Source organism: Triticum aestivum, chromosome 3A, assembly GCF_018294505.1.
Source record: "Triticum aestivum cultivar Chinese Spring chromosome 3A, IWGSC CS RefSeq v2.1, whole genome shotgun sequence".
In the NCBI taxonomy this organism is placed as follows: domain Eukaryota; kingdom Viridiplantae; phylum Streptophyta; class Magnoliopsida; order Poales; family Poaceae; genus Triticum; species Triticum aestivum.
In genome coordinates this window covers 93,232,262-93,256,030 of record NC_057800.1, presented here as the reverse complement: position 1 = coordinate 93,256,030, position 23,769 = coordinate 93,232,262, and positions in this window count along the sequence as shown.

Genomic DNA, 23,769 nt, shown 5'->3' with positions numbered 1-23,769 from the left:
TTCAGCTTTATCATATATATATAGAGAATTTACCTTTACTACCTATGTCGGGTTATCAAGACCATCTGTTTCTTCAATAGGAGATGGATTAAAATTATGCATTTCTTCGATAGGCGGTAAATTAAGACCATGTATTTCTTCAATAGGAGGTAAATTCTTAACATCTCCAGCTTTAATACCCTTTTCTTTCATGGATTTCTTTGCCTTTTGCATATCTTCAGGACTGGGAAATAGAACACCTCTCTTCTTCGAAGTTGGTTTAGGAATAGGCTCAGGAAGTATCCAATTATTTTCATTAGTCAACATATTATTTAATAGAATTTTAGCTTCATCCGGTGTTCTTTCCCTAAAAACAGAACCAGCACAACTATCCAGGTAATCTTTGGAAGCATCGGTTAGTCCATTATAAAAGATGTCAATTATTTCATTTTTCTTAAGAGGATGATCAGGCAAAACGTTAAGTAATTGGAGAAGCCTCCCCCAAGCTTGTGGGAGCCTCTCTTCTTCAATTTGCACAAAATTATATATATCCCTTAAAGCAGCTCGTTTCTTATGAGCAGGGAAATATTTAGCAGAGAAGTAATAAATCATATCCTGGGGACTACGCACACAACCAGGATCAAGAGAATTAAACCATATCTTAGAATCACCCTTTAATGAGAACGGAGATATTTTAAGGATATAAAAGTAGCGAGTTCTCTCACCATTAGTGAATAGGGTGGCTATATCATTTAATTTAGTAAGATGTGCCACAACAGTTTCAGATTCATAGCCATAAAAAGGATCAGATTCAACCAAAGTAATTATATCAGGATCAACGGAGAATTCATAATCCTTATCAGTAACACAGATAGGTGAAGTAGCAAAAGCAGGGTCAGGTTTCATTCTAGCATTAAGGGATTGCTGCTTCCATTTAGCTAATAACCTCTTTAGATCATATCTATCATTGCAAGCTAAAATAGCTCTACTAGCTTCTTCATCCATAACATAACCCTTAGGAACAACATGCAATTCATATTTATTCGGGGGAGAGTCTTCATCATCACTTTCATCAATATTAGCAGTTTCAATAATTTCATTCTCTCTAGCCCTAGCAAGTTTTTCATCAAGAAATTCACCAAGTGACATAGTAGTATCAAGCACAGAAGTAGTTTCATCATAAGTATCATGCATAGTAGAAGTGGCATCATCAATAATATACGACATATCAGAATCAATAGCAGAAGCAGGTTTAGGTGTCGCAAGCTTACTCAAAACAGAAGGTGAATCAAGTGCAGAGCTAGATGGCAGTTCCTTACCTCCCCTCGTAGTTGATGGATAAATCTTGGTTTTTGGATCTCTCAAGTTCTTCATAATGATAAGCAGATATAAATCCCAAGTGACTCAAAGAATAGAGCTATGCTCCCCGGCAACGGTGCCAGAAAATAGTCTTGCTAACCCACAAGTACAGGGGATCGCAACAGTTTTCGAGGGTAGAGTATTCGACCCAAATTTATTGATTCGACACAAGGGGAGCCAAAGAATACTCAAGTATTAGCAGCTGAGTTGTCAATTCAACCACACATGGAAACTTAATATCTGCAGCAAAAAGTATTTAGTAGCAAAGTAATATGATAGTAGTGGTAAAGGTAGCAAAAGGTAATGATAACAAAAGTAATGTTTTTGGTATTTTGTAGTGATTGTAACAATAGCAGCGGGAAAGTAAATAAGCGAAGAACAATATATGGAAAGCTCGTAGGCAATGGATTGGTGATAGAGAATTATGTCGGATGTGGTTCATCATGTAATAGCCATAACCTAGGGTGACACAGAACTAGCTCCAATTCATCAATGTAATGTAGGCATGTATTCCGAATATAGTCATACATGCTTATGGAAAAGAACTTGCATGACATCTTTTGTCCTACCCTCCCGTGGCAGCGGGGTCCTAGCGGAAACTAAGGGATATTAAGGCCTCCTTTTAATAGAGTACCGGACCAAAGCATTAACAAAGATGACTATTGTCACTTCGGGGTTGCCGGATCATAACACATAGTAGGTGACTATAGACTTGCAAGATAGGATCAAGAACTCACATATGTTCATGAAAACATAATAGGTTCAGATCTGAAATCATGGCACTCGGGCCCCAGTGACAAGCATTAAGCATATCAAAGTCATAGCAACATCAATCTCAGAACATATTGGATACTAGGGATCAAACCCTAACAAAACTAACTCGATTACATGATAAATCTCATCCAACCCATCACCGTCCAGCAAGCCTACGATGGAATTACTCACGCACGGCGGTGAGCATCATGAAATTGGTGATGGAGGAAGGTTGATGATGACGATGGCGACGGATTCCCCTCTCCGGAGCCCCAAACGGACTCCACATCAGCCCTCCCGAGAGGTTTTAGGGCTTGGCGGCGGCTCTGCATCGTAAAACGCGATGAATCCTTCTCTCTGATTTTTCTCTCTCCGAAAGTGAATATATAGAGTTGGAGTTGAGGTCGGAGGAGCTCCAGGGGGCCCACGAGGTAGGGGGGCGCGCCCAGGGGGGCAGGCGCGCCCCCACCCTTGTGGCTAGGGTGTGGGCCCCCCGGTCTTGATCTTTTGCCAGTAATTTTTATTATTTCCAAAAATAGTGTCCATGAAGTTTTAGGTCATTCTGAGAACTTTTGTTTCTGCACATAAATAACACCATGGCAGTTCTACTGAAAACAACGTCAGTCCGGGTTAGTTTCATTCAAATCATGCAAGTTAGAGTCCAAAACAAGGGCAAAAGTGTTTGGAAAAGTAGATATGATGGAGACGTGTCAGGGGCCAGGCGTGCCCCCACCCTCGTGGTCCTCTCCACCTCCACCGACCTACTTCGTTCGCCCATATATACTCTTATACCCTGAAACCTTTGGGAAGAGCAAGGAAATAACTTTTCCACCGCCGCAACCTTCTGTACCCATGAGATCCCATCTTGGGGCCTTTTTCGGCGATCTGCCGGAGGGGGATTTGATCACGAAGGGCTTCTACATCAATACCATAGCCTCTGTGATGATGTGTGAGTAGTTTACCACAGACCTTTGGGTCCATAGTTATTAGCTAGATGGCTTCTTCTCTCTCTTTGGATCTCAATACAAAGTTCTCTTTGATCTTCTTGGAGATCTATTCAATGTAACACATTTTGCGGTGTGTTTGCTGATACGTCTCCGTCTTATCTACTTTTCCAAACACTTTTGCCCTTGTTTTGGACTCTAACTTGCATGATTTGAATGGAACTAACCCGGACTGACGTTGTTTTCAGCAGAATTGCCATGGTGTTATTTATGTGCAGAAACAAAAGTTCTCGGGATGACATGAAACTCCACGGAGATTATTTTTGGAAATAATAAAAAAATAATGACAAATAATCAAGGCCACGGGGCCCACAACCTAGCCACGAGGGTGGGGGCGCGCCCCCTACCTCGTGGGCCCCCTGGAGCTCCTCCGACCTCAACTCCAACTCTATATATTCGTGTTCAGAGAGAAAACAAATCAGAGAGAAGGATTCATCGCGTTTTATGATACGGAGCCGCCGCCAAGCCATAAGCTGTCTCGGGAGGGCTGATCTGGAGTCCGTTCGGGGCTCCAGAGAGGGGAATCCGTCTCTATCATCATCAACGATCCTCCATCACCAATTTCATGATGCTCACCATCATGCGCGAGTAATTCCATTGTAGGCTTGCTGGACGGTGATGGGTTGGAAGAGATTTATCATGGAATCGAGTTAGTTTTGATAGGGTTTGATCCCTAGTATCCACTATGTTCTGAGATTGATGTTGCTATGACTTTGCTATGCTTAATGCTTGTCACTAAGGCCCGAGTGCCATGATTTCAGATCTGAACCTGTTATGTTTTCATCAATATATGAGAGTTCTTGATCCTATCTTGCAAGTCTATAGTCACCTACTATTTGTTATGATCCAACAACCCCGAAGTGACAATAATCGGGACCACTCCCGGTGATGACCGTAGTTTGAGGAGTTCATGTATTCACTATGTGTTAATGCTTTGGTCCGGTACTCTATAAAAGGTGGCCTTAATATCCCTTAGTTTCCACTATGACCCCGCTTCCATGGGAGGGTAGGACAAAAGATATCATGCAAGTTCTTTTCCATAAGCACGTATTACTTTATTCGGAATACATGCCTACATTTCATTGATGAATTGGAGCTAGTTCTGTGTCACCCTATGTTATGACTGTTACATGATGAACCACATCCGACATAATTCTCCATCACTGATCCATTGCCTACGAGCTTTCCATATATTGTTCTTCACTTATTTACTTTAACGTTGCTATTTTTATCATCACCACAAAACCCTAAAAATATTAATTTTGCTATAGTTACCTTTTGCTACCGTTACCACTACTATCATATTGCTTTGCTACTAAACACTTTGCTGCAGATACTAAGTTTCCAGGTGTGGTTGAATTGACAACTCAGCTGCTAATAGTTGAGAATATTCTTTGGCTCCCCTTGTGTCGAATCAATAAATTTGGGTTGAATACTCTACCCTCGAAAACTGTTGTGATCCCCTATACTTGTGGGTTATCATTTGCCGAGATCCGATGAATTGTGAGTTTATGAACTTGATTATCTATGAATATTATTTGATTCTTCTCTGAATTCTTATATGCATGGTTTGATATCTTTGCAAGTCTCTTCAAATTATCAATTTAGTTTGGGTTCAATCTTGCGGTGCTCGATCCGAGTGACAGAAAGGGAAATAACACGTATTGTATTGTTGCAATCGAGGATAAAAAATGGGGTTTATATCATATTGCTTGAGTTTATCCCTCTACATCATGTCATCTTGCCTAATGCGTTACTCCATTCTTATGAACTTAATACTCTAGATGCATGCTGGATAGCGGTCGATGTGTGGAGTAATAGTAGTAGATGCAGAATCGTTTCTATATACTTGTCACGAACGTGATGCCTATATTCATGATCATTGCCTTAGATATCATCATAACTATGTGTTTTTCTATCAATTGCTCGACGGTAATTTGTTCACCCTCCGTAATACATGCTTGTTGGGGAACGTAGTAATTTCAAAAAAATTCCTACGCACACACAGGATCATAGTGATGTATAGCAACAAGAGGGGAGAGTGTGTCTACGTACCCTCGTAGACCAAATGCGGAAGCGTTAGCACAACACGGTTGATGTAGTCATACGTCTTCACGATCCGACCGATCCAAGTACCGAATGCACGGCACCTCCGAGTTCTGCACACGTTAAACTCGATGATGTCCCATGAGCTCCGATCCAGCAAAGCTTCATGGGAGAGTTTCGTCAGCACGACGGCGTGGTGACGGTGATGATGATGCTAACAATGCAGGGCTTCGCCTAAGCACCACTACGATACGATCGAGGTGGATTATGGTGGAGGGGGCACCACACACGGCTAAGAGATCTATGATCAATTGTTGTGTCTATGGGGTGCCCCTTGCCCCCGTATATAAAGGAGCAAGAGGGAGGAGGCGGCCGGCCAGGGAGAGGCGCGCCAAGGGGGAGTCCTACTCCCACTAATAGTAGGACTCCTCCTATTCCTAGTAGGAGTAGGCGAGGGGGAAGGAAAGGGAGAGGAGGAGAAGGAAAGAGGGGGCCGGCACCCCTTGCCCTAAACCAATTCGGTTTGGGCCTTGGGGGGCATGCCCCACACTCCCCTTTCTGCCCTCTATTTCCACTAAGGCCCATATAGGCCCATTAAGCCCCCGGGGGGTTCCGGTAACCCCCCGGTACTCCGGTATATGTCTGAAACCTTTCGGAACCTTTCCGGTGTCCGAACATAGTCGTCCAATATATCGATCTTTACTTCTGAAGCACTTTGAGACTCCTCATCATGTCCGTGATCACATCCGGGACTCCGAACTAACTTCGGTACATCAAAACACAAAAACTCATAATACGGATCATCACCAAACTTTAAGCGTGCGGACCCTACGGGTTCGAGAACTATGTAGACATGACCGAGACACGTCTCCGGTCAATAACCAATAGCGGAACATGGATGCTCATATTGGCTCCCACATATTCTACGAAGATCTTTATCGGTCAAACCGCATAACAACATACGTTGTTCCCTTTGTCATCGGTATGTTACTTGCCCGAGATTCGATCCTCGGTATCTTCATACCTAGTTCAACCTCATTACCGGCAAGTCTCTTTACTCGTTTTGTAATACATCTTCCTGAAACTAACTCATTAGTCACATTGCTTGAAAGGCTTCTTATGATGTGCATTACTGACAGGGCCCAGAGTTACCTCTCTTATACTCAGAGTGACAAAACCTTATCTCGATCTATGCGAACCCAACAAACACCTTCTGAGATACCTGTAGAGCATCTTCATAATAACCCAGTTACGTTGTGACGTTTGGTATAGCACACAAAGTGTTCCTCTGGTAAACGGGAGTTGCATAATCTCATAGTCATAGGAACATGTATAAGTCATGAACAAAGCAGTAACAACATACTAAACGATCCAGTGCTAAGCTAACGGAATGGGTCAAGTCAATCACATCATTCTCCTAATGATGTGATCCCATTAATCAAATGACAACTCATGTCTATGGCTAGGAAACATAACCATCTTTGATCAACGAGCTAGTCAACACTACAAAAAAATACACTTCTGTGATGATACGTGTTTGTCACAGTAGGTCGGTTTTTTGTCATGCATGTACATCCATGACAAATTTATGACAGAATCAAGATAGTCATACCTGTGCTGTCGTAGAAGTGTTCCATGACATTACCAAAATTATCATCACGGAAGTGTCCACTTCCATGATGATAAACCGCGCGTTAGAGAAGTGCTTTCGTCAAGGGTGACCGACACGTGGCATCTACCGTAACGGAACGCCGTTAAGCTATCGGGTCAGGTTTTGGTTCCGATAACCCGTTAACAGCCTCGACCAATGGGGATTTTCCACGTGTAAAATCATCATTGGCTAGAGGAAACACATGTCGGCTCATCGTCGGGACAGATGTCATCCACTCACTGGACAGAAGGCGCCTATGATACGTCGACACGTGGCACGGCCCAACAAGTTTAAATGGGCCTGCCCAACTAAAGGCCCACAAGATTTTGCAGACCATAATGGGTCGGCCCAGCTAAAGGCCCACGAGATTTTGCGGACCATAATGGGCTGGCCCAGCTAAAGGCCCACAAGATTTTGCGGGCCATAATGGGCCGGCCCAGGTAAAGGCCCACAAGATTTTTGTGTGCCATAATAGACCGGCCCAGGTAAAGGCCCACAGTGACTCTAGCCCGTAATGAACAGTAATCTTCTTTATACCCGTTACGGCCCGTGTTAGCTTTCGACCTATTGACGGCCCATACGTTCTTGGGCTCCTTTTTGGCCCTCGATTACTTCCGACCCATTACTGGCATGTTCCCCTAATGGGCCAAATTCGGCCCATGGCAAGAGTCGGCCCGTTACTGGTCTGTTCCACTAATGGGCCAAATTCGGCCCATGGCAAGAGTCGGCCCGTTACTGGCATGTTACCCTAATGGGCCAAATTCGGCCCATGGCAAGAGTCGGCCCGTTTCTGGCCTGTTAACCCGTTGTGTCGTTTCCAACCCGTCCTATATTCTGGCCCATTAATGACCCGTTATGCCTGCGACAAAATTAAGCCTTTTCTGTCCTTCGGCCTGTTAACGGCCTGTTACCGTGCTGGGCCGATATCAATTACACCTGATTATGGCCCATGTAGACCCATTTATCCGACGGCCCGAGGCCCATCAATTACAGGCCCATTTATCGACGGCCCGTAGGAGACCCATGGATCCTATGACCCGTATATGCCCGATGGTAGTTGCGGCCACTAGCAAACCAGGGAAAAAGAAGACTAGGAAATAAATAAGGCCGAAACTAATGCTAGGCTATTAAGGCGATTGCACAGATTACATCCACTCGGCATCAAAGATCGCCACGAGTGCAAATATAGGGAACACCCTACACTATACAAAAATGGCTTGCCGTTTTCTTCAGGCGGTGGCTGCACGTTAAGGATAAATTTTGTATCGCACCAAAACAAATTACAACTATATAACAAAAGGAAGGTTGGCATAAAACTTAACAGTCTAGCAGATAAATGCACCACCAGAAGTTCAGAAGCTCAGTTCATTTGACCTGACTGTTATGTTTTCATGCTGTATTGTCCGATGGAGCACCATAACCCTCGCCTTCATTTCCCCTAGGCTCCTGAACAACATAGAAAATATCTGATAGTCTGGTTTCAAAACCATGCATATCTTGATGACATTGAGCAAAGTTTCTCCTTGTTTCACAAAGGGTCTCTGTTAGGGAATGGACTTGTGTCTGGAGCGTAGATACAACATTGCTTTGAGCTTGCATATCTTGATCATGAGGCAGTTTGGACGATATTGCCTTAACAACCAACCCAGTATTACGCAGGAACGTGCTTTTGGCACTGTTAGTGGACAGGTACTGACCCACTGCAGCAAGAGCTGACATTGCGGTTATAGTTGCCTCGCCACCTTCAGAAGGTGGCGGTTCCACCATTTTTTCCATAGCTCGCTGAAAAGTTGAGGTTTTACATTAGTAGTACCAGAACAGAAGATATTAAGGAGGAAGCAAAACCAAACAAAATAGCTTTGGTCTATATACAGAACTTATTCTGGTGAACCCATGTAAAATATTAGTTGTATTTTATTGCAAAGTACATAATAAAACCAGGTTCCAAACATATGTCCATGTACCATCTCTAATGTATTGTCTATTTCTTCACATTGTATTGAGGGCTAAGGATAAAGAGACGAAGTTTATAATATGGTAAGCATAGTATGACATCATTCATATCACAAAACAACTGAGAACAGACAAACAGGAAATTGTAACGTTGTGTGGGCAAGTCCAGCACGGAACTAGATTATGGGTAAAGATCAAAGGAACATCACTCCTCTCTTTTAAACCTTGTAAGGTGCAATGATACGCTAAGACAATTGTGTATAAAATTGAAAAGAGTAATAGACATTGGCTGCAAACCATGCAGTTCAAGGAACAAGTCAGAGTAAGTAGTAGTTAAAAGGCATGGGGATTAAGGACTTACAACAGTGGCTTTGACTGGTGTAGTCTTGCCCTTCTTCTTGCTGGTGTGACAGTCCTTGAAGATTTCCACAGCATTTGGTTCAGGTACTTTTTGGTCCTTGCAGGCTTTCCTCTGCATTTGGAACAAGTCAATATAGATCTGATAATATGGTACAGCGAAAAGAGTGAAACAGCAGCTAATTACAAGAGCCTCACAGTGTGCAATATAGCTACAAGATCCTGTCGTCTGTTGGAATTTCACTTTCGTACGGTTGGCCTTGTTCTTTGAACAGTTCACCTACAAGAAGATAGATTTGTGTGGCACATGCGTAAATAGGACTTCAACATGTGATCTGATGACATATATAATGTACCTGATACTTTGGATCGGACTAGTGTTTAACGAGGCCTCTCCAGTCTTCATCAGATATATTTTCCACTGGAGATGTTTGGGCAAGTTCATTGTTAGCCTTGCCTTCAAAGTGAGTTTTCCTCAAGTTATTCCGATATTGTTGCAGAGCAGACTTGAAAACATGGGTGCAAGCTTGTCTGGTTGCATCATCTTGGCTATCCAACTTGAACCTCATCTGTTGAAAATTATGGGAGTCTCATTATCAGCAACCCAGAAAGTATTGGACAGAGCAAGACGATATTACTAGTTTCCATACATAACCATACTTATAGATAAATGGTCGAGGAATATGTTGAACTAGGTTTCGTCTTTGTCATTCCTGTAGTGAATCCATGTTGGGAGGATACGTACATGACACCTAACAGCAACCGCCGCCTCTGATACTAACTTGGCTGACTCTGTAGCATCACGTGGACTTTTTAAACCTTCCTCAAAACGGATCTCCATTCTTCCTCCTCTAGATTTAGTTAACCTATTGAGCATTATCCCTGACGTTTGTTTACTCTTGCGCCTAGGTTCTAGTCCAACAACAAACATAGGAAGTGTTAGTGTACATCAAAATGTGAGACTACATATAAAGAAGCATGCAACTGTAACTTGACTCCATCAACTACCTTCTTGCTGTTGAAGCTCACAAGGTTCATCTAATATTGCCAACTCATCTTGTGTCAAGAGTGCTTGGGAAGTAGTGTCAGGTGGCAAGGGAGCTTGGGAACGTGCTGCTAGCTCAGTTGACGCATGAGTACGTCGTGCAGCTGGTAGTACTGTGGTAGGTGTTGCAAGAACTAGGGCTATCTCTGCTTGTTTGGTGGCAGCTATTTGTTTCTGTTTGTCTTTTTTTGCAACTCGTGTAGCATGGGATGTCGTGTTTGTCGAATTTTCTGCTGGACTTTGACCTTCTATTGCACCATCAGTACCAGCAGAATCTGCAGGATTCATCCGCTTCTCATTCCCTGCCATTCTGTGTTTCTTCCTCTTTCTTTGTGCCATGTTAAGTCAAGCCGACAAGAAAAATGAATAACAATTTAGTTCTTCAGAACAAATTGATGCATGATGCAGACGAACTAAACTTTGATGTTAGACAACCACATGATAGGATGATGTAATATGTATGAAAAACAGGACGGAAGAGATAACCAGAACTATGATGTGTAAACTAAAAAGAAGACATTTCACCAAATTAGAAGCAATGCAATGGAAGTTAGACACCATATGAAAGATGCTACAAATATCGCTCTGCCAACTTAACAGTGTCTCATCATAAATGGCGTTTAAACAAATGTGAAGTAGTACAAGAAATAAATCATATCCAAGATGCAAACAACATCACACTACCATGTTAGAGGTCTCTCATCATTAGTGCCATTGCATATTCACAGCATTGCATATTCACAGCATTGCATATTCACAGCTTATGATGTGTAAACTAAGGAGAAGGCCTTTCAACAAATTAGAAGCAATGAAAGCTAGACACCGTATGAAAGATGCAACGAATATCACTCTACCAAGTTAGAACTGTCTCGTCATAAGTGCCATTTCAACAAATTAGTAATACAAGCTAGAAAAGAATGTGAGATGTAACCTATATGACACTCCGAAGTCAAACGTGTCCTATGATAAGTGATTGCTGCAGGTTACACAACAGTAGTATTTTGATGTAAGAACATGGTGTGATAGACAGATATTGTATGTTCTAGAAACAGGAACACGTGTCTTATTCAAGTATAATGTGTAAAGTAAGCAGATGTAATTCAACAAAATTAGAAGCAATACAAGCTAGACATCACACATAACATGCAACCACATATAACAATGCCAAGTTAGAGGGAGCACCGATGATGCTGCACTAGGGGAGACGTGCTCGTCATAAACACAGCTTTGTTGAGTGTCTATGCATGTGTTGTCTCGGAAATCATCTTGGGGTGTGGAGGAGTAGAAACTGTAGAGGCCCTCCGTTCGGAAGGAGCACCTTTATCCGCTGCCTTGCTAACTTCCTTCCACTTTATTGATTTTGAATTGTCAAGTAAAACCGACAAGAAAAAGCAATAAAATTCACTCTTCAAAACTCATTCATGCATGATACTGACAATCACTACTTTGATGTAAGGCAAACACATGATACCAGGATGGAATATGTACGAAAAACAGGATGGCATGGCATGTTCGCAACTGTTTGTGTAAACTAAGCAAAAACCATTCCAGCAAATAAGAAGCAATGAAAGCTAGACACCACATGAAAGATGCAACCAATATGACTCTGCCAAGTTAAAAGCGTCCCATCATAAATGGAATTTCAACAAATTAGAAGCAGTGCATGCTATAAATCATATGAAAGATGCAACTAATATCGCACTGCATATACTAAAGGTGTCTCGTCATGTTGATTGATGTGGGATACAAAAAAACTATAGTTTTATGTAAGGACATGCTTAATAGACAGATGTACTATGTACTAAATACAGGAAGGCATGTCACATTAACAGGTATAATGTATAAGTTAAGCAGACTAGCACATGCAGTTTAACCAGATTGGAAGAATTACAATCTAGACACCATATGCAACATGCAACCACATATCACGCTGCCAAGTTAGAGCAAGCACCTGCAATGCTAGTGTAGGGGAAATGCTGTAATCAACTACAGAGCTACGTTCACTATCTTGATCTAGCATTTCTGTTTCTTGAGAATCATGTCGGGAGGCTAACGCTGCATTCTTTAAATGAGGAGTAGTCCCCTTGTCTGCCTGCCTCGTCATAAGTGATTGATGAGGGATACACAAGAACATTAGTTTGATGTAAGAACATGGTTAATACACAGATGTACTAGTATGCACCAAAAACAGAAAGGCATGTCATATTCAAAGGTATAATGTGTAAGCTAAGTAGATGCAATTTAACTAAATTGGAAGAAATACAAGCTAGACATCCGGCTAGAGTGGTGAGCATGATCATCTAGGACCTAAGAGCCTGGTGGGAGGCGGGCTGCTTCGCCACCATTGTAGCTTTTTAGTTGGCTTCCGGGTGATACCTATCTTTGCTGGGCTTATCACTGGCTCGGCCAGTGCCCTGACTAGCTATTTGTCTTCTGGTGCTCACGGGATGGTGGTTCATGTAAAAAAATATCTTTCCTTATCTTACCGACTTCGGCCTTTCGAATACAAGCTAGACACCATATGGAACATGCAACCACATATGACACCGCGAAGTTAAAGCAAGCACCTGGGATGGTGGTTCATTGCGAGCGAGGTCATTAACTCCAGAGCTACGTTTACTGTCTCCATATGTTGACACTGCACCCATTATAGCGCTGAAACGTGTCTTGCCTACCCGCACACCAAACTGGAGTGACTTCTCTCTTTTCTTTTTGGCTTCTCTCATGGCAGCAGAGTCTGAAATATCCTTGCATAAAAACACAACAGTGAGAGTAAGGGTGAAGTGTGTGCAGAACTAGTGCACTGTAAAAGTAGCAGATAGCAGGTGACTGAAAAATAAATGACAGGAGACATGTGATAGCTCTACAACATTGCATGGAAAACAAAATTCGATTCTACTCTATATTATTTTGTAATATATGATCACAGGAAATGCAGGTACTCCTCCAGCACACCACCACATGTGGTCATATCTAAGATAACAGTCGACGGAAAATAAATAGGTCAGTCAATTTTTTAATGAACCATCCGATCTATAAGGAATGGGCAGATGGCCTTCGTCTACCTCCTGCCAGTCACTGTTGACGATCTTTCTCGAACCGCCAGCGACCACCGGCCCAGACCCCTGCCTCCGCCGCCCCGCCCTCCCATCGACCTCACACCACCGCCGTGCTTGGCAGCGCCCCCATGCCATCCCTTTAATCCCGGCCGACCTCCAGATCGGGCGCCAATAGCTCTTGGCCGCACACGCCTATAAGATAAACACCAAGGCGCTGCTTCCCCGGTGCAATAGGCGTACTAGCGCCTGTTACGCCAGGGAATGCTTCTATTAATTGGGAATCAAGTGGCCAGAAATTGAAATTCAGGGGGGCGATGGACCTCTAGCTAAGGTGAAATAGTATATGAGGAGAAACCTTGGGCATCGCGAGTTACTAGGAACATCTAGTATCAAGAAGAAGCGGTCAACTAGTGTCTTTTGTGGGATGAATACCGTGCAAGCAGAGACGTAAGATTTGCACGAATAAGGGAAGAGGAGTACCTTTTTCGGTTGCAGGTGTGGTCACCTCCACAAGTCGCGCCGATTTTCTTCTTTTTGCTGGGGAAACCGATGTTCTGGAGAGTGCAAGCTTGGACGAACCCATGGCCAAATTGTTGACTATGTTATTGTGGTCGTATGTCAGCGGAGGGGAAGCAGATCCGAGGCGGCGAAGGACGGTGTAGCAGGAACAGCTCTGGTGTGGTGGAGGGTGGCGAAGTTGGAGCGGCGGCGGTGAGGCGCATGACGGCGTGGTTTAACTGGCTCGGGTACGGACGGCTCGGCCTCGGCTTCAACTACTAGCCGCGGAGGGCGTTGCGGTGGATGACGACGTCGGGGTATCGGCTCCGGCGTGATGGAGGAGGGCAGCGGTTGATGGGTGGGATGGGGTGGCGGACGGAGGACGCCGAGGTTTCGCGGCTGGTGGAGAGGTAGTTTTGGCGCCCACAGAGTACGAATGGGGAATCAGACGGGTGGGGGGGAACCATGTTTCGGTCTGGGACGCGCTTGTTTTTTGCTTTTTTGAACAGAAATGGGACGCACTTGTTTGAAATTTGGGGAAAGTACAAACTTTGCCCCCCTCTTAAATTTTGGACCTACTATGGGTCGGGGGTAGGATGGTAATCCTAGGTGTCCGAAATAGTGGGCGGGAGCGATTTCGGCCGCGCGCATGTGTGCTTAGGCGACCATTGTGTATGAATGTTTTTCGAATGCGGTTGCGTGGCGTCTAGATGAAGCTACAAACCTACCCCGGTTTAGACCTTTGGACGTCGGGCCGGTAGGTTTCACGGGTCAGAGTTATTAGAAAAGTAATTTCCTTGTACTACCAAACATTGGTCTCACGCGGTTTTGGGCAAGTAGAGGCTCTTTTGGCGCTTCGTTCAAAATTTTGAAACACAAGCATTCACGTTTAGAGTACTCTTGTACTATGGGGATTGACCTAAATATACAACGTTATATTTGACCTTGTATGTTTGAAAACCTCATTAAATTATCCGCTTCTTTTTGAAATTTTAACACTTGAAAATCCTATAACTACGATTATTTTGGAATGGAGGAGCTAAATTTAAATCTATTTTGTACACGACTACATATGCTATTATGTACAAAATCAGAGCAAAGATTGGTGCCCCCATAATTTAGGTATGGTTTACAAATGCCATGATATCAAATTCAAATAATTGAATGGACTTCATGTTGAATTTGATTTTTTAACCACCTTAAGTTGAATTCAAATGTATGCTAGTTCATAGGTAGTAGCTATTTATAATGTCCATTGTGTAACTTTCATATGTATAATGTGCTTTACACACACAACATGAACTATACTCACGTTTATATTCAATTGCTAAAGCGATGCATTGTCTGGAGTTCAAAATACTAACTGTGTGGATCAATTGTGTCGAATAATAACATAGACATGCTCAAATTCGATAGAATCTAGATGTCTGATGGATCAATGACTGCTCCTTACGCGAATTGCAAATATCATGATCCCATCCTAATATTTGGATACAATTTATATCTTTAATCAATGTGTAGAGCAGTCTTTTACATGTACTTTCACTCTCCATCGGCGGTCTCTCACACATGCTCACACACTCTCTCCCGAGGTGTCTTTCTCGCACACATGCTCTAGATATAACCCTCCCTCCCTCTCGTGACCATTTACAACTGTTTTCACTAACCTTTTTCACAAGCACTCTTCCTCTCGGAAACATACACATGCACAATCCTCATCGCCCCTTTCTATATACATGGACCTGCCTACGTATCTCATGTACGTGCATTATGTTTACGCCTATCTCTCACACATTGTCTCACACCTCTCTTCCTAATCGACGAGTATGATTCTAGTAGAGCATTCTGTAGGATGCCGCTTAAAGTTAGGTTGGATGAATAGTAATATCAGAGATAAAGGGGTTACCTTAGTCCGAGAACCTAGGGTTACAAATCCTAGCCGGCTTTGTCAGTGGACACAGAGTCCTTCACAATTCTACTATCTTTGTCTTGTACGACTATTCATCCATGGGTCTTCCTAAATGCATCACGGGCCGACCAATGTGGCGCAGGACGGAACAGAACGAAGGGCCTCACCTCGACCCACCAGACCTCACGCGGTGACACACCCTCTGCCCCCATGTTTCATTATCTTCTCACACCCACACATACCAACACAAACACCACACACATAGAAAATTTCTCCTGGTGCCTCTATTCCCTCCCCCCTTGCATATACACACTCAAGGGAATGGAATCTCTTATCATGACATCATATTCGTCTCTCTCTATAGACCACTCTCATTTCTCATGCTATCTCTCCCACGCCCCCCCACATCGGCCCCTCTATCCATGCCTCTCTCGAATACGTAATACACACACATACCTCTCTCGAATACGTAATACACACACATACCTCTCTATGCCCCGCCAAATGCATCAACTACACATTCACACATGTTACATCACGTACCCCATTGATCTAAAAAGCCCTCTCTTCACATTTATTTCGCATACAACATTCCTTTTGAATAAAGTGTGGCCAAAAAATTATTTTAGAGTTTCTACATATATACAACATTACAAAGTTATATGGAGGAGTACGAACGCTAATTTCCATTGCATGGTGCCCACAATGATATTTATTCCGCACTGTGAATTTGTATATTTTTATACTATATACAAAGTTAGTCATAATAAAGAGAAACGAAGAGCATCTCTCTCTCCATCGCATACCCCCCTGTACGCCCCTTTCACGTATGCACACAAAACTATCTCCAGGTCCTCTAAAAGTAAGCCCCCAGAAAATTCACGCATGTTTCATCTTTCTCTCGCGATATATGCAATGACGATCATTGTATTTGAATCGAAAGCACGATACGTACATTGGACTTCAGAATCCACTCATTAGGGTCACCATTTATGTTTAGTGGTTATTATGCAGTCACAGGCTCACCGTACAACTCTATATTTGCTCATGACATGACTAGTTGAACAGTTAAACACTCCATGTGGCACCTCTAGTGTTGCATCACATTATCTCACTACCATCGTGCCCACTTGTCGACTTGTATCTACTCTACATCTACACTCTAATAAAATACATAAAATACACTCTTATAAAAAATAGAGTTGGTGACGATGGTGTGCCTGCCATCCTGCAATATAGGCCGTCTAATTTATATCTGACGGATAGGAAAGAAACTATGGCAATTTTGCAAAAAGGTACCCACACACCTCTCCACATTTGCAAATAAGGCCTTCCCTCATTCATCCTTTTCTCTCACAAGATAAACAAGTCATACAAATGCATCTTGATGTTACATGCAACGCACATGCATCTTGCTAGTAAGAATGAAAACAAACGACAAAAAATATATTTGGACGGTGGTTTGAAGTCATGACCGCGGGCACAGCGGACAAGGTGGCCTTGTATTGGTATGCCGAGCCGTCTTTTTTAACACACAAGAGCTGGTGTGGTGATTATACACACACGCATGCATGCACACGAACTGCATCCACGCAACACTCGCACAAAGACATGCACCCACGCACGCACGCAAGACTCACACGTACACACGCAGCCACGCACGCACGCAACACTCACACGCACACACGCACGCATGCATGCACACACCAGTACACCACACGACCAACACACACTCTCACGCTTAAGTGCTCAACCTACACGTGCATGCACACACATCAGGCCTTGATGGACACATACACAACCAGGTGATTCCCGCGCACGGGTTGGAGCCTTGTCGCGCCTGCATAAATTTGTGTTTATCTGACCTTTTGCCTATGCAAACTGACAGGTGGGACCCACAATGAAGGTGGTCAATTTAACTAGTCAACATGGTGCCACACAGACTATTTGGCCGGTCAACGGAGTGTAATCCGATGCTGAGCTGTGAGCAAGTGACCGTATAATCACCGCAAAACGTATATAGTGACCATAATCAGCATATTGTGAAGTTTGGTGACCGTATTACGCTTTTCTCTCTGTAGGCCCTCCAAAACTACATCTCTACACGTTCTCGCATGTTACATCTAATAACTATGCAATACATCACTACTACTACACTCTAACACAATAAATCATATGTGTTTTTAGTTTTACTAGATATCATATTGTTACTTATAATTATTCAGTTTGCATACATTAAAATTGCCTTTGAAATGTATGGCCAGTATCATCTACCGCGCGGGAAAAATCCCGCCCTTTCCTGTTTAATCGGGTTTGTGTCGATGGATCGTGCGAAACAGGAAAACTATAGTACTATACAGTACAAGTGACAGTTCACTGGGCCGTTGTGTCATCTACTGCTCCGTCGTAAGAGTGGAGCGCTCGCTTTCATAAATCTTCTAGTCCCTTTCGCCGACATGTGGGACATCAAGCTACCGGGTCCACATGCCATACCGGAATACAGTGCAGAGCAGCTGGGGTGAAGCACCCCAGTCATGGCGCCGGCCTAGTAATGAGCAATGAGGCGTCAAATCACAAAGCTGCACCTTTCCCGCAGTTAAGTTGGAGGGACAAAGCAACCATCATTTCACTCGTTGCTGAATCCGCTTCTCCCTCATCTACTTCAACTTAACCACGTGTTGCTTCTGCCGTTGTTTTGCCTCATGTGGGACGCGGATCGGCTTGGTAAAGCACTGACACGTGGGACCGCATGTTAGCAAACCGCCAGGACAACGTCCTCCGAAAATAAGAAACCTCCCCCGCCATCCGCGTGGCAAAATCACCTCCTTTTTACTAATCTCGATTCTATAATTTTTTAGATCAATATAATTGAGATTTGTATAGATAGCACACAGGAGCAAAACCAAGTGGTACGGTTAAGGGCATCCACAATGTGTAGCCAAATGTGAAAATAGCTTTTGGCATCGTGGGAACCATTGTGGACGGTGTTGCCGAAGCCAAAAAGATGGAACCGAAGCTCCCTGATTGATTGATTGAAGGAATAGAAAAATGCAACGTCTCTCCTCTTTCTCCCATGCTTGGACGCATGTAGTAAAGTATAGAGCACAAAATCTACTCCCCTGTCCCTTCTATCACAAATCACAAAGCAGTGAGGTGTCAAATCACAAAAGCACGGACGAAGCAACCATCATTTCACTCTTCGCTAACTCCGCCTTTCCATTGTCTTCTTCGAGAAGCCATCTCACCGCATTAGTTATAGTAGTACTAGTAAAGGACTTCCTAGATGCAAATAAGGTGGTTGTCTCGGCTTGCAGGCGGCACTTGGGAACGACTTACCGTGGTCTCCCTCAATGGTGTTCTCCGTCGAACGCACTTTGCCAAACCACCCAAAAAAATATCATCAACGTCACCGCAATGGGGAAGGAAGTAAAATATAGTTACTACCTCCATTTTTTGTACACAAGGCCGGTATATCAAAATTACAATTTGCAAAGGGCCAGTAATACTAATCAAGGCAAAATTGATGGGGTTAGCAACCAAGGACATTAATATCCCCTGCATGCATGCGGAAGTGAGAAGGTTAGTTTGCATGGCACTGCATTAATCAAGCGATGAGGAGAGAGATGGTTAGCTCTTTGGTATTTGGAGAAAAAATACGCATTAATTGACACGTGAAATGAGGATTTGTATCGATTAAATCCCGTGAAGGAAAACCCAGCCTTTCTTTTTTAACACTAGTACTCCTAGTACGTATGTACTTATCCTGTTTGGGTCTAGGCCTTGCATTGCCAAACTTCACCACACATTTTTTCCTAGATTGCCTAAAGTTTTCAAAATGAGAAGGAGGTACACTTGTGCACGGCTATCGCGGTCGCACCGCACCCTCACACGGTCACTCCTGCACGCCGCGGTCGCACCGCACCCTCACACGGTCGCTCCTGCATGCCGCAAACCCAACCAAGGGAATGCACCCTCACTGACACGTGCTGTCGCATGGGAACACACCAAACTCAGCCATCCTATTGCTGACACATAATTTTCGTTCATAGAGTATGTTTATCCAACCGCATGTTGGGGAGTATCCGTATGGCCCGTGCGGTGGTCTGTTGGGGAAGAAGAAGAGGTGAGGAAGAAGGAAAGAAGGGTTAGGAGACGTATGATATTCATCCAACCACCTGAAATGGTAGATTGACCGAAGTCAGGCGACTTGCATAACAAATATATTTTTTACACAGCAAAAGATCCATAAAAACAACAACATAAAGAAAAACTATCACTGCTCGCGGAAAGAGATGACCTCATCGTCTTTGGCTGCTGGCGCGAACCAGCCGTCGCTGCCGACGTGTGTCTCCGCACCGTGGTTGTCCTCGGCCTCCAGCTACTCGTTCAAGCGGAGTGTGTGGGCACTCTGCACGGACGAGAGCACAGCCCGGTTCAAGTCGAGGACGTCCGGTTCCACTTGCAGGAGGGCCTCGATGGCAGCGGCATCCGCGCGCTCCGCGTCGAGTCGAGCCTCCGCCGCCCGGTTCAAGTCCAGGACGTCCGGTTCCGCCTGCAGGAGGGCGTCGATGAGAGCGGCATCCGCACGCTCTGCGTCGAGTCGAGCCTCTGCCGCCCGGTTCAAGTCTAGGACGTCCGGTTCCGCCTGCAGGAGGGCCTTGATGGCAGCGGTATCCGCGCGCTCCGCCTCAAGTTGAGCCTCCACCGCCCGGTTCACATCCACGACATCTGGTTGCGCCTACAGGAGAGCCTCGATGGCAGAGGCATGCGCGCGCTCCGCATCGAGTTGAGCCTCTGCCTCCCGGTCCTCCTTTAGTATCGCCATGTTGAACCGCTGGTCCGCCTGCACCATGGGGCACTCGAACGCCGGCACGAAGTCGACGTCCATCGTCTCATACCCATCAGGGGCCTTCTGCGCCGCGACCTCTGCCATGAACATTGGATCGGCTTCCTCCTCCTCGTAGCTTGGCTCCAGAGAACTCAGGGATTGGCCCGCCGCAAAGAGAGCTTGGGAACGGAGGTCTGTGGCGCCGACCGCCGCCACGATTTCTGCACGGCGCTCGGGCGTCAGCATCTTGTAGTAAGTGATCTCGCGGTGCACCATGGCTTTCCGGCGAACTAGGGGACGCTTGATGCGGGCTAGGGGATCGAAAGGTGGGTGAATGGGCTGGAGATTTGGTGTGGTTTTAGGGTAGTGGCTGGCGTAGGCCGAGCAGCAAAGGTTCTGGTGTGAATAGTGGTTCTGATGACGACCGGTCAATCGGTTTTGACTGTACATCGCTCTTGTCGCGTTTGCGTTGCAGCCCGACACGCTGGACCCTCCATGTCGCTCACCGAATGGAACGCGCTTCGTCTTGCGTTTTCGCTCGCTTGTGGGACCGCAGTTGAGAGCAAACCAACGTCCCTCCCCTCCCCGCCCGCGTCATTTATTATACCACCACTCCCTCCATTTTATGCGGAGTAAATAAAAACAGAGGGAGTATACTACGGATGAGGATCTCCTGACATGGCCGAACCCATTGAGTAACTGACATGCGGGACCTAGCAAGCATGGGGTCCGCCTGTAAGTGACCGAAAGGGAGGGTAAGGCAGGGATACCTACGTCAGAGGATCCACTTCCACTATACTACTTTGACCAAATGTTAGAGTAATAATATATGACATGCAACTTACACAAATGTTAGAGTAATAATACTCCTATATGACATGCAACTTACACAAAGCATACATGGTCTAATGTGTTTTTCGAGGCTAACTTTGACCAAATGTTAGAGTAATAATATATGACATCCAACTTACACAAAGCATAAGGACAAATTCGTATGTGAAAGGAGTTTCCAATGATATAATTTTCACATTATACATCTCATGTACTATTAATATTGTCAATAGTCAAATTGGAAACCATCTCGAGTACAAATCTAGGAGTACGTACGAATCTAACAATATTGATTGGCGTTGTTGAATGTTGATACCTTTTTGATCAAAGTAGATATACTTTGACTACACATAAAACTTATATGTAAACTAGAAAGTATAGGAGGGAGTATATTGTACGTTCAAAAACGAAACGAACATTGAATACCCTTTATATATGATTTACGGATGCTATGATCACCAGTTCAAAATTTTGAATCCGCCTTAGGTATCACGTGCCCCACTCATTCCCTCTCGATTTCATCTTGGGGTCCGGAGATCTATTGAAAGAGGACTAGGGTGGGTACATGCGAATGATACTCGACGGAATGTTCAAATGAGGCATTCGGGAGGATGGACTCGACTGGAGGGCGACATGATCGATGGAGAAGAGGGTTGGAGAGGAATGAGAAATAAGCAAACGCCACATGATTATACTTGAACGGCTCAAATAAGCAATAAGTTGTCTCGCTTGGCCTACATAGTGAAAGGCCTAATGTGCAACGCGGAGCACTGACGCTCGAATATGGCCGGGAAAACAGGGAAACAGACATGTGGGGCACACCCGTCGGGACAACATAGCGTAGACTAGTCCAATGGAGGAGCTGGCCCATGACCTCCTCGCCACCGACAACCGTTCATGTGGGTCGTTGGGGCCAACAACGGGGCGCAGCTCCAGCACCGCCTCTGGACACGGCGACCGCGGTGAGCCACACGCTCATATCATCGCTAGACACGGTCGGTTTCAGTTTGCCGAGGGTGGTGTTAGTGCTGTGGCACGACCAACGGTATGTTTGGTTTGTGCCCAAGGTTGCCCCATCAAAGCATTGGGTAGCCAAAATTTTGGTTGAGGTATTGGTTGCCCATGATTTGGCCGACATTGGCAAGAAAAAAATGAACTTGAGTTGGCTAGAGTTCATTGGAGTGCCAAAGAAATGGCAACCATCCAAACAAAGACCAATCTTTGGGTCATGACCAAAATTTTGGTTGAGGTATTGGGTGCCCATGATTTGGCCGACATTGGCAAGAAAAATGAACTAGAGTTGGCTAGAGTTCATTGGCATGCCAAAAAAAATGGCAACCATCCAAACAAAGACCAATCTTTTGGTCTTGACCAAAATTTTGGCAAGGTGCACTTTGGCCACAATCCAAACACACCCCAACACCCGGCTTGTTGAGGATGCACTGGGTGCCGCGACGCATCCGCGGAGTGGTGTAGCACGGCCAACTGCATCCTCTGGACCTGAGACCATGCCGGGTCGTCTTGCTTTTCCAATGACATGCGGGGATCGCATGTGAGCAAAGGGCATCTCCAACGTTGCCACGACCGCAGCTGATTACCCTAGCACACCAAAACCCTCGTCCCTCGCACCGTCGCGCGGTGCGTTCCCAGCCGGCGCCAGCTGCTCGCATTCATGCCGTCCGTTCGTATGCCGTCATTAAGAGGCTCGGTGCCTGCAGAACCAACTCCGGCGACTTAATTACGCACCCGGACGCTTGGCCTCACCAGAATGTGCTACTTAAAGCGGCAACACCCAGCTAACCTCCACACCATAGCGCATCATCCTCCTACCTAGAACCACATCCGCCATGATTGCAAGCGCGAACGCTCTGCGGAGAGCTTGTCTTCAGGGATGGAGCTCGAGGTCGCCGCCCTCGCTCAAGTCGCCGCACAAGCGGTGGCCACGCTGGCGGCCGACGACAGGAGCACCGTCAGTCACGCGTCCTACTTGCCGCCGTCCAACGTCCGGCACCGCCGAGGTCGGGGACTCCTCCGAGGATGCCTTGGGCATGGGAGGTGGCAGTGCATGGTGTGCCAACTGGCCGGTCCGTCTCTTGTGTTCTACTTTTCCTTGCCGTAGACCGCACCTTCAATTCACGGGTCTTGAACCCCGCCCCCATACATGGAGATCACAGATGGAGGATGTCGGTCGCCGCCGTAGAATAGGTTTAGGGTCGGGTTGCTTTTATTTTTTTGTCCTATAAAAGTTCAAAATGTAATGAAAATCTGCCGTTCTTGCATTAATCTCGGCCGGTGTATATGAACTTTCACAATAATATACATATTGTAGGAGTACTAGCAAGATGCCCGTGCGTTGCACGAAAGATCAAGATCTTGTGGGAGAAAAGGATGAACGAGGGAAAGCCTTATCTGCAAATGTGGAGAGGAGTGCGGGTAAATTGTCATAGTTTCCTTCCTATCCGTTAGATATAGATCGGACGGCCTATATTGTAGGATC